This window comes from Mandrillus leucophaeus, unplaced genomic scaffold (genome assembly GCF_000951045.1).
Source record: "Mandrillus leucophaeus isolate KB7577 unplaced genomic scaffold, Mleu.le_1.0 Scaffold207, whole genome shotgun sequence".
Taxonomy (NCBI): Eukaryota; Metazoa; Chordata; class Mammalia; order Primates; family Cercopithecidae; genus Mandrillus; species Mandrillus leucophaeus.
Window position 1 is genome coordinate 2693389 of NW_012102110.1, and position 11583 is coordinate 2704971.

An 11583-nucleotide genomic window follows, 5' to 3' on the forward strand; every position below is an offset into this window, starting at 1 on the left:
GTGCCATGAGTGCTGGCGGGATTGGCTGAAGAAACAGTGATGCGGCCGGGCGCGGTGGCTCACGCTTGTCATCCCAGCACTTTGGGAGGCCGAGGCGGGTGGATCACGAGGTCAGGAGATTGAGATCATCCTGGCTAACACAGTGAAACCCCGTCTCTACTAAAAATACAAAAAATTAGCCTGGCGTGGTGGCGGGCGCCTGTAGTCCCAGCCACTTGGGAGGCTGAGGCAGGAGAATGGCGTGAATTCGGGAGGTGGAGCTTGCAGTGAGCCGGGATGGCGCCACTGCACTCCAGCCTGGGCGGCAGAGCGAGACTCTGTCCCAGGAAAAAAACAAAACAAAACAAACAAACAAAAAAAACAAACAAAAAAAGAAACAGTGATGCAGTGGCTACATGTGGTTAGCACTGTGAGAAACTGTGAGCTTGACATGCCTGGGTTCAAATCCTAGTTTTGCCACTTGCTAGTTGTGGGCCTTGGACAAATTACTTTTTGAGCCTCCATTTCCTAATTTTCAAATGGCTGTAATAGTTCTTACCTGGCAAAGTGATTGTGAAAATTAAGTGAGATAATTCATGTCGTGTGCTTCTCAGAACATGACAGATGCTGTTTTAAAGACTTTGTCATTTTGGTCCTGTGACCATCATGCTAAAGGTTAGACGTGAAGGTTGGGGAGATTAGTAATTTGATTGTTAATCCATAACAAAATATTTCAGGATATTTTGGTCTGCATTTTGCAGGAAATATCTTAATTCTAGCCTGCATTTTATCATCTACCACAGACCTAAGTAGTCTTTTAATTGGCAGTAGCATTACTGTCTCTGGCTGTGAAAAATAGGCAGTTGTCCAAAGACCTTTCCATGTGTGTGCTGAAAGGTGCAATGCAGAGTTTTGCTGCAGTGAGTCTGCAGGCACTGTCTTGCTGAGGAAGCATCTTAGACTTCCCCAAGCTGGCTTCGTGAAGTTGCTGTTTTGCATAATAATACATTTGGCCTAGAAAGACTTCAGGAACATCACTGTCTTTTATACTGTGAACCCGATTATATTAATAAACTCCCAAAGAGCAAGTCAACCACTTTTCTCCTTGGGCCTCTTCAGTGCCGTTTAGAAAAGTATCTTGCCAGTGGAGTAGTGGTACTTGTACCTCCCTATGATCTATATGGACTGGGGCAAGGTGCAAATCAAATGCCCCTTTCCTTTTGTCTGTAGAAGAAGAGAAGCAAGAGAATGTATTCAGATTTACTGACCTGGGACTTTCTGACGGGAGACTGATTATCACTTGATGTTCAAGTTTAAATGGGTCAACAAAAAAAATGTATCTCCATCCTCAGGAACGTCATTCCTGTTGATTTTGATTTTATTTATTTACGTGCTTGTAACTAAAAGTTTCCTCTGGAAGGAATAAGATTACAGGAAATTAAACAAAATTATTAACACTTTCTCTGTCTTCTAATGCCACAATTAAATATTGCTCCCACTAATTATAATAGTAGTTATCCTTTATTGAACAATTAGTATATGTTAACTATTGTGCTAAGTGCTTTACATGTTTAATCTTTTTTTCATTTTTAAAACAATTTGCAAATAAAGAAGTATTTATCCCTATTTTGCTGTAAAGGAAACTGAGACTCCACAAATGACACGTCTGTACCTAATTTCATTACAATGTCCTTCATTTAATACTCTGCTTATCTGACCCTGCAACTCTGCCTTCTGAGCCTTCGTGTCTACATTTGTAGGCCTTCAGTCTCTTCCCTCACTGTTGTTCCAAATGCAGTCTCAGCCATGACCCTAGTATCTGAGTATCTGAGCATGGGCTGGTTGCAGTCCATCACTATTTGTTGTTCTGGGACCTTTTTGCTTTTTTTTGCTTATATTCTAGGTAGATGAGGATATCGGGTCACTACCAGAAAGGAGCTATGGTACTGCATTATTTTGTAAAACTGGTGGTAAATATATGGCATTTGATAAATCTTGAGATCGTATAGGCTCAAACTAAAAGTAGGTTTTAGAAAGTATTTAGGCAGGCCGGACATGGTGGCTCACATCTGTAATCCCAGCACTTTGGGATGCTGTGGGGGGTGGATCACTTGAGGTCAGGAGTTCAAGACCAGCCTAGCCAATGTGGTGAAACCCTGTCTCTACTAAAAACAAAACAAAACAAAAATTAGCTGGATGTGGTGGTGGGCACCTGAGAAGAAGGCAGCAATATTCAAACAATTTGATCATAGGAAATAGGGCAGTGCTTCGCAGTTAACCCAGTGAATTCAACAGTCTATCTCTGACACCAGCAGGATGTTTCCTGCTAGAGATTAATTAGAGATTAATGATTTTCTCTGTTCTTAACATCCTAACTTCCCATTAAAATGGTCTCTTAAGAGACTTGTGCATCCAATGCCTTCATTTTACAGATAAGAAAACTGGGTCAGGTGCAGTGGCTCATGCCTGTAATCCCAGCATTTTGGGAGGCCAAGGGGGGGATCACGAGGTCAGGAGTTCGAGACAAACTGAGTGACATGTTGAGAGACTCTGTCTCAAAAAAAATAAAGAAAAGAAAGTATTTAGGTAAATGTATACAAGAGGTTTTACTATGAATATGGAGACTAAGATTCCAATGGCTATCACCTCTTCTTTTGTTCTGCTTCTCTTGGGAACATATGTTCCTCAAGTCCCAGCTGGCATCTTCATCAGTTCTACTGGACAATGTATGGTGCCACCCATCCCATCATTCTGGTACTCATTTCCACTAAGTGCGGATGGGGGGTTGGTGAGGGAGAGCGAACAGGTGCCTGGTATCTGCAAACCTGGTTTCTCTTCTCAACTGTACCACCCACCAGCTATGAGACTTTGAGGGAAGTCAATTAATCTCCCTGGGCTTCAGTGTTTCTTTTTTTTGAGACAGAGTCTCGCTCTGTTGCCCAGTCTGGAGTGCAGTGGTGCGATCTTGGCTCACTGCAACCTCTGCCTCCCAGGTTCAAGTAATTCTCCTGCCTCAGCCTCCTGAATAGCTGGGATTACAGGTGTGCATCACCACACCTGGCTAATTTTGAATTTTTAGTAGAGATGGGGTTTCACCATGTTGGTCAGGCTGGTCTCGAACTCCTGACCTTGTGATCCGCCTGCCTCAGCCTCCTAAAGTGCTGGGATTATAGGCATGAGCCACTGCACCCAGCCCAGTTTTCTTATCTGTAAAATGAGGGCATTGGATCCACAGGTCTCTTAACAGACCATTTTAATGGGAAGTTAGGATATTGAGAACAGAGAAAACCATTAAGCTCTAGCAGAAACATCCTACTGATGTCAGAGATAGACTGTTGAATTCATTGGGCATAGCTGAGAAGCGCTGTCCTATTTCCTATGCTCTAATCATTTGAATATTGCTACCTTCCCCTCAGATGTTGAAAGCATGTCTTCCTTTTTCAGATGAGAGATCCGAGGCTAATTTTGGCCATTGGTTGGCCATGGACTCTTATTTATTGCTGATTACTTAATTGGCAGGGCAAATGCAATGTCAATGAATGGCAGATGAGTGGCAGCTGATGTGATGGTAGCCAGGAATAATTGCCAGTAAATGGAGAGGGCTGCCCTACTTTGCTTTACTAAAGTTAGCAGGCGCCTGCAGAGACTCGTATGGCTCCTAATGATTTTTGTTAAGTTTGGAGAACAGTTGGACTGCAGATTAATTTCACCATGTTTCTTCCTGACATTTCTCATTTAAAAGGTGCTAAAATTCTAAAATGAACAAAAATCAAAAGTGTCTTCTTTACTCAAGGGGAAAATTGCCTCTTTGCAGAAATGCTTTCTAAGGAATATTGACTTCTTGATTTGACTGAGACATTGTCTGTCATGAGCTTCCTCACTGACGCTACTTACCTTTCTTCTTCCAAGTACTTGTTTCTATGCATGTTTATTCTTTCTTCTCTTTCGTCTGAGATAAAAAGATAGTTTTCTTCCTTTTTACGTACCAACTCTTCCACCTGTACTCTGGAATTATCTTTTTGATATCAAAAGTAATACATACTTATTGCAGAAAATTTGGAAATTGTGGAGATGTAAAAGAAGAAAATAATATCATTCATAATCCCACCACTAGAGACAGTTGCTGTTAACGTTTTGAGGTCTTTCTGATTTTTTTCTAAGCACACTTTTTAAAATAATAAAATTGGGATTCTATTGTACACTAATTTGAATGGCACTTAAAAATTAATATGCAAAGAGCATTTTCCATGCTACTAACTACTTTTTGAGAACCTTGTTTTAATGACTGTATCACATTTTATTGTGGGATTGTATGCTACTTTGCTAAATTATTCCTTTCACCTGACATTAAGGCTTGTCCCTACATTTTTGATCCTGTCCTTTCTTAGCTCCCCTGAGAGTGCACCCTTCCATCATGCCTCTGCTCTTCCTTCATCGCCGTGGCGTTTTCTGTTGATGCTTTCTTGCATCTTCAGGCACACAGGTGCATCTCTACTCTCATCTCTAATCTGCTGTGTCATTTTGGATGTTTCCCATTTCGGTCTCTGGTGTTTTCATTGTATCACAGTCTATGAACTGCATGTTTTGTCTCCTACAAATTCATATGTCGATATCCTAACCTCCAATGCGATGATATTTGGAGATGAGGCCTCTTGGAGGTCATTAGGCCAAGAGGGTGGAGCTCTTATGGATGAAATTAGTGCCCTTATAAGGAGAGGTATGAAGGAGCTTACTTCTCTCTTCCACTGTTTGCCATGTGAGGATACAATGAGAAGGCAGCCATCTGCAAACCAGGAAGAGGGCCCTCACCAGAACCTGACCATGTTGGCACCCTGATCTCAGACTTCCCAGCCTCCAGAATGGTGAGAAATAATTGTCTGTTGTGTAACCCACCCACTCTATGGTACTTTGTTATAGTAGCTAGGACAGACTGAGACACACAGATAATCTAAGCATGGCTCGGGGCGTGTAACTGCACCCAGTGAAGATCAGCCCCCAACCTAGCTTCCCAGGCTCATTTGCCCTCCACATGCACCCCTTGATCTAATCTAATTGTATTGCATGTGTACACCCAGACATCCTGCACATGACCTCTTTTCTGGCCATTATGCATAAGCATGATACATATTCATCGAAACCACTGATAAAAATGTCAAACCTCAGGCCTGTGGCTCAACATTAGGGACTTACAAGATGAAGTCAATCTACTTATCAACAGTCTTGAAGCAAAGATGATTTAGCCGATTGTTTATATAGAGAATGGTTGAACATTGCAGCCCATGTTTCTCCATCCTGCCTCCTGGAATATTATTAGTGGTCCATTTGAAACTTTGGAGTAGGTCAGATGTGCTGCACTTCCAGATTTCACTAATCATCACATCCACCTTCTAGAGCAAAAAGGGAGGTGACATTGTCAGGTTCTGATCTTCATGAGGCCATGCTGGTTCCTGGAGATCACTGCTGCCTCTTCTAAAGGTTCAGAAGATTCCTTATTAAGCCACTCCAAATCTGTGAATTGTTTTTGCTCCCTTTATGAAAAATTGAAACTATCTGTGTTGATTGTTTGCTGATATCCATAAGGTGACAGATGGAGAGTGCAGTCCATGTGCCTGGGGTGGACTTGAAATGGGTCCGTGGTCTTTGTAGGCATTTGCTGTGGGGAGGGCTTAGCTCTCTGCTTTCCCTCTGCTCCATGACTCTGAACTAAGGCCCACTGCCCCTTCTAATGCTGCAGCCCCCAGCTGCACATAGTAGGGTGGTAGGCAGAGTAACACTCCTGAAAGATGCATGTTCTAATCCCTGGAACATGTGAACAGGTTGTCTCACAGGGCAAAAGGGCTTTGCACATATGGTTATATTAAATATTTGAGATAAGGAGATTATCCTGGATTCTCTGGGTGGGCACAATGCAATTACATAGGTCCTTAAAAGGGTTTAAAAAAGATTTGAGGATGGAGGAAGGAACCATGAGTCAAGGATGCAGGCAGCATCTGGAAGCTGGAAAAGGAAAGAGAGCAGATTCTCCATAGAGCCTTCAGAAGGAACATAGCCCTGCTGACACCTTGATTTTAGCCCCATGAAATTCATTTCAGACTGCTGATCTCCATAACTGTGAAATAATAAATCTGTGTCGTTTTAAGCCACCAGATTTGTGGTGACTTATTATCACAGCAATAGGAAACTAATACAGTAGGTAACCAACAGACATTTTAAATTCTTGAGATTTGAAAAAGGCCTTAATATCTGTCTACTGTGATCCCTATCCTGAATTCCCCTTTTTATGACTTCTGTCAAAGGGGAAGCCTGTGGTGTGTACGTTGGGATTGGAAAGAAGAGTACAGCCAAGGAAAATGGGAGATGAGAAAGCATATGTAAATATGCTTTATTTTGGAGACATAATACATGTAACATTTCACCCATTTAAAGCATAGAGTTCAGTAGATTTTAACATATTCAAAGAGTTGTGCAACCACCACCACAATTGATTTGGGAACACTTCATCATTCCAAAAGGAGATCTTCTACCCATTAGCAGCTAGTCTCTAATCCCTCTCACCCCCAATTCCTGGCAACCACAAATCTATTTTCTGTCTCTATAGATTGATCTATTCTAGACATTTTACATACATGGACTCATACTATATGTGGCATTTTATATCAGGCTTCTTTCGCTTGGTACAATATTTTCAGGGTTCATCCATGTTGCAGCACGCATCAGAACTTCATTCCTTTCTATTGCTGAGTCATGTTCCATTGCATGGATAGGACCACATTTTGTTTAACAGTTCATCAGTTGATGGACATTTGGATTGTTCACACTTTTGGCTTTTATGAATGATGCTGCTATAAATAATTGTATGCAAATTTTTGTGTGGCTGTACACTTTCATTTCTCTTGGCTGTATACCTAGGAGTGGAATATCTAGGTCATCTGGTGACTTTACGTTTAAACCTTTGAGGAGCCGCTTGTCTGTTTTCCAAAGGAGCTGCACCATTTTCTTATACCTTCCCACAAGCAATGCATGAGAAACCATCATCAATAGGAATTCTTGCTGGCCTCTGAAAATTATGTAAAGGACACAAAATGCAAAACGTGGATAAGAAAGAGTGACCTGGATGTTTTCAGAAGTGAAACAGCATCAAAAGATACTTGGGTGACCAGTTGGCCTGGAAACTCTTGCATGATACCTGAATTTTTTTTTTTTTTTCTGAGAAACAGTTCATATTGGCTAAAATCTATTGGCAAATGGCTGCAATAAATTCTTTTGAAGATTTTAGTCTGTTTGGTTTCTTTGCATTTCATTTGATTAGCTTTTGAGAAATTCTGATGACTAATGCCTCAGAAGAGCTTCTTGAACCACAACACAGTGGGGCAGGACTAAGTGCCCCATGTGAATAAACACATGCTATTATTCTTAGTTAAAAATAACATCATTTCAAGGTGAAGGGCATTACGCATTTTAGAATTTTTATTAGTTTGTTAGGGTTCACAAAATAAAGTACCACAGATAAGGTGGCTTAAACAACAGAAACGTATTCTCTCATAATTCTGAAGGCTGAAAGAGAGCTGAATCAAGGTATTGGCAGGTGTGGTTTCCTTGGAGGCCTCTCTTCTTGGCTTTTAGGTGGCCATCTTCACCACCTATGGGTGTCTTCACATGGCCTTCCCTCTATGTGTATCTGCATCGTAATCTGCTTTTGTAAGGATATCAGTCATGAGGGCCCACCTTGATAACTTCATTTACCTTAGTTACCTCTTTTTTTTTTCTTTCTAAGACAGAGTCTCACTCTGTCACCCAGGCTGCAGTGCAGTGGCACCATCTCGGCTCACTGCAACCTCCTCCTCCTGGGTTCAAGTGATTCTCTTGTGTCGGCCTCCTGAGTAGCTGGGATTACAGGTGTGTGATGCCATGCCTGGCTAATATTTGTATTTTTAGTAGAGACGGGGTTTCACCATGTTGGTCAGGCTGGTCTCGAACCCCTGACCTCGTGATCTGCCTGCCTCGGCCGCCCAAAGTGCCTACCTTCGTTACCTCTTTAAAGACCTTATCTCCATGTACTGGGGGTTAGGACTTCAACATAGGAATTTTGGGGGGATACAATTGAGCACAAGACAAAGTTCAGTATCATAAAATCATACTTACTGTACCAAAGGGGTCTGGGCTAGTGGAGAAAACAGATTTTAAAAATATATATTATTTTTACTGTGTGTCTTTAGGTAAAAGCATAAGCCTCAGGTCCTTATTAAACATGGAAAGATGTTTATTCTTGGTGCAAGAATGAAGGGTACTGTGCGACCTAGAGCAGACTCGAGAAAAGGTTAAGTGGATGCATTCTTAATTGTTCTTCTACCTTCCTCTACGTTTCCTCCTCACTCATCACAGTTAGGTATCAATATCTTCTTGCTGTAACTCTTCCATTAAAACCTGTTCTATCTGCAACTTAAGCATGCTGTAATACGAATGTCTGACAACCACTTTAGGAGTTTTTTTCTGCTTTATGTTTTATTTTTCCAGAGACCCAAGCCTTAAGTCAAAGGAATCACGCCTTAAAGGAATTTCAGAGATCAGTTAGGGGATGAAGAAAGTATTTCCTGAAATCCTTTTCAGTACCCTGGATATCACCCCATCCAGATAATTGCTTACTCACCCTTTTACAATGTCAGTCTTGATGAGAACTCAGATGAAAGATGTACTTAATTAAAAATAAAACCCAACTCCAGAGAAAGATATCTTGTAGAAAAATTTTCTAGCCCTAATGTTACCCACCTGTGTTGCTAATGATGGTATACTTTTTAATGTGAGTCAACATGTGCTGGCTCCCGTTTTCAGTGTTCCTAGATTTTTATCTGCCTGCCTTATTTTCGGAGGAACTGGCCTAACATCTAGTGAGTGTTGATACTATTAGAACTGGCCAGTATTTGGGTTGGTTGGGAGGTGGGGTGGGCCTGGGAGGCTGGCTTTCCTGTTGGTCTCTAGCCTGCAGAACTGTTGTTGTCGATCATGTAGAATGAAAACTGCAACTTTAATGGTGCTCATTACATCATTCACTGTCTGAAGAGCATGCATACTGTCACACAAGAAATGATAGCCGAGGATGGAACTCTGAATATATTTGACCTTCATGATTTCAGTGTCTGGAGTGATGGCTAGATATCTTTGTGCCACTTTCCTTTCTAGTGGCCGAAAAGGTATCTTATTCAACAGAAAAGTCCTTCAAAGTCTTTACAAAAGAATTTGTCTCAGAGCTTCTTGATTATGTAAAGTCCTCTTTAGCTTTGAAACGAGAAAATAATCAGAATCTTCCTATTACATTCTGGGAAACATACTCAGAGACATAGTTCAGGAGGAAAAATAGACAAAATGCATTCCTGTCTCACCAAAATTAAATTAAATAAGTGGAGCCTGGCAAAGGGCAGGCTTTATGCAGAAACGATTTCCCCCTAGATCTAGAGATGACCTGATAGCCAAAGGTTGAGATTCATTTGATTAAAGTCTAAACTTCCATCTTTTGTGTTATGAGTCTCTTTGAGATTTATAATCCTTATTTATAAAATGGGATTAATATTTTTACTTGTGTTACAACAAAATAAGATAATATAAGGTTTGTAAAGCACGTAGCACATAAATATTAGATTACTTTTCCTTGCCTTGGTAGCAAAACTCTCTAAAAAACCCACTTATTATGAACATGTTGACTTTTTTGAAAAGTAGAAAGAGAATAGTAAGATGAACACAATTTAAGATGAACACACCTAGATTTAACAATTGTTAACATTTTACCATATACACTTAATTCTTTTTTAGTTATTTTCTGAAGAATCTGAAGTAAATTGCAGACATAACTTTATTTTAACTTGAAATATTTAACATGTGCCTTTAAAAAGGAACATATTCCCGTATAACTACAGTACCACTTTAGTCTAACAAAATTAATACTAATTTCTCAACATCAGCTGACACTTAGTCTATATTGAAAACTTTCAGTGATTTCCAAATGTCTTTCAAAGCTGATTTATTCAAGTAAGATCCTGATATGAGCCTCTCATCAGGGAACTGTATTTTATCTCATTGCTGCTCACTAAGGGGGCCAACCTTGTTCTGTTGTTTACTAGTCAGCAGATCTGAAATTCCTCCATAAGTCAGGCTAGGAACATACTTTAAGCTAACTCAATATGCAAACTTGAAAAGATAAATTGTTCACAGCAGCAAATGACTCATATGTTTTCAGGGACTGGTTGAAGACTTGAAGTCATGGTCTTCCTTTTGGTACATCTCAGCGTGCATTCACAGGTGCTGGAATGACAGGAAGACGTTTAGTGACAGTGGGTTTAGGGGGAGGCAAACGGGATGAAAAATTCATTTACATGGGGAATCTAAAATAATCAAATTTACAGAAGAAGAAAATAAAGTGGAAGGAGGAAGGGAAACTAAAATTGGGGGATCCCAGTGGAGGAAGTGGCTTTGCATGAGGATGGAATGGACTCATCAATACTGCACATAGGTTTAACTCACCACCTATCACGGCTCAGTAGAAAGGCACAGATCTGGGTCCAGATCCCAGCTCCACTCTTCTAGCTGCATGACCTTGGGAAAATTACTATACATTTCATACTTTAGTTTTGTTTTTTCTTCTATGCTGTGCTAATACTTTTGTCTACTTTTCATAGATGATGAAGAGATTATAGCAAGTGGACACAGAGTTCTAGGTATATAGTAACCACACACAAAAAGTATCTATCTATCTATCTATCTATCTATCTATCTATCTATCTATCTATCTATCATCTATCTTTATTATTATTATTATTATTATACTTTACCTCCTATGGTGTTCGGTGCTTCCAACTCTATTGATGAATGCATCCCATACACAATTGTGCTCAAAATGTCATGACCTAAAGTGAAATAAATACAGGAGACATAGAGACTTATCATAGGATAGGGATTTTCTGTCATATTTCAAGCAAAGCAGTTCTCACTTGATCCCTGTCCATCTCCTAACCCTCTTCATCCATATGGAGGTACTGCAGCTCAAGGTCACAAGGTTATCCATGGCTGAACCTCTCTCTAACTCCCAGATGCCAAAACCTTGCAAAGCTCTGCCTCCTGCTGGCCTTACTTCCCAAGGTCAGTTCTGGATCTATCCCAAGGCCAGAGGATCTTATAAGCACCCTCAGCTCAGCTCTAAAGAGAAAACTCTCTCCCAACTTCCTTGGTGGCCAAATTATCCTTTTCTAAAGCAGATTTATTCCTATAGAATTTAGAAAGCAAAATACTTTTGTTTTCCTAGGAGAGAGGTTTTGACAACAGTGTTTGGCAGGTACTTGTCATTGCTCAAGGGTTGCTAGGAGACAGATGAAGGCTGGCTCAAGATAGTTGCAAAGCATGGTAGTCTACTCTCTAGAACCGCAGTCTTGATTTCAAATTTTAGCCTGCATCTGAATCACCTGGGGATAGTTAAGATTCAGGTTCCTGGGTCTCTAGGTCTGGGATAGCTTGTGTTTCTAATAAACACTCTAATATAGGTGAGCCAGGGATCACACTTGGAGAAACATGGAAGCAAGTCAACTTGCCTAAAAGTGAGTCTGTGGAATTACCTCTCTG

The 11583-nt window shown here is 40.6% G+C and overlaps 1 long non-coding RNA gene across 1 annotated transcript in view; it reads right to left on the bottom strand.

Moving 5' to 3' along the window:
* Nucleotides 1–11322, bottom strand: part of LOC105539589 — a 24894-nt gene extending 13572 nt beyond the window's left edge. The window contains exons 1-3 of the long non-coding RNA XR_001006069.1: nt 11256–11322; nt 10800–10874; nt 1248–1392 (exon numbers count right to left, since the gene is read on the bottom strand). This is a non-coding gene — a long non-coding RNA (uncharacterized LOC105539589). The remainder of the gene's footprint in view (nt 1–1247; nt 1393–10799; nt 10875–11255) is intronic.
* Nucleotides 11323–11583: the final 261 nt, after the last annotated feature.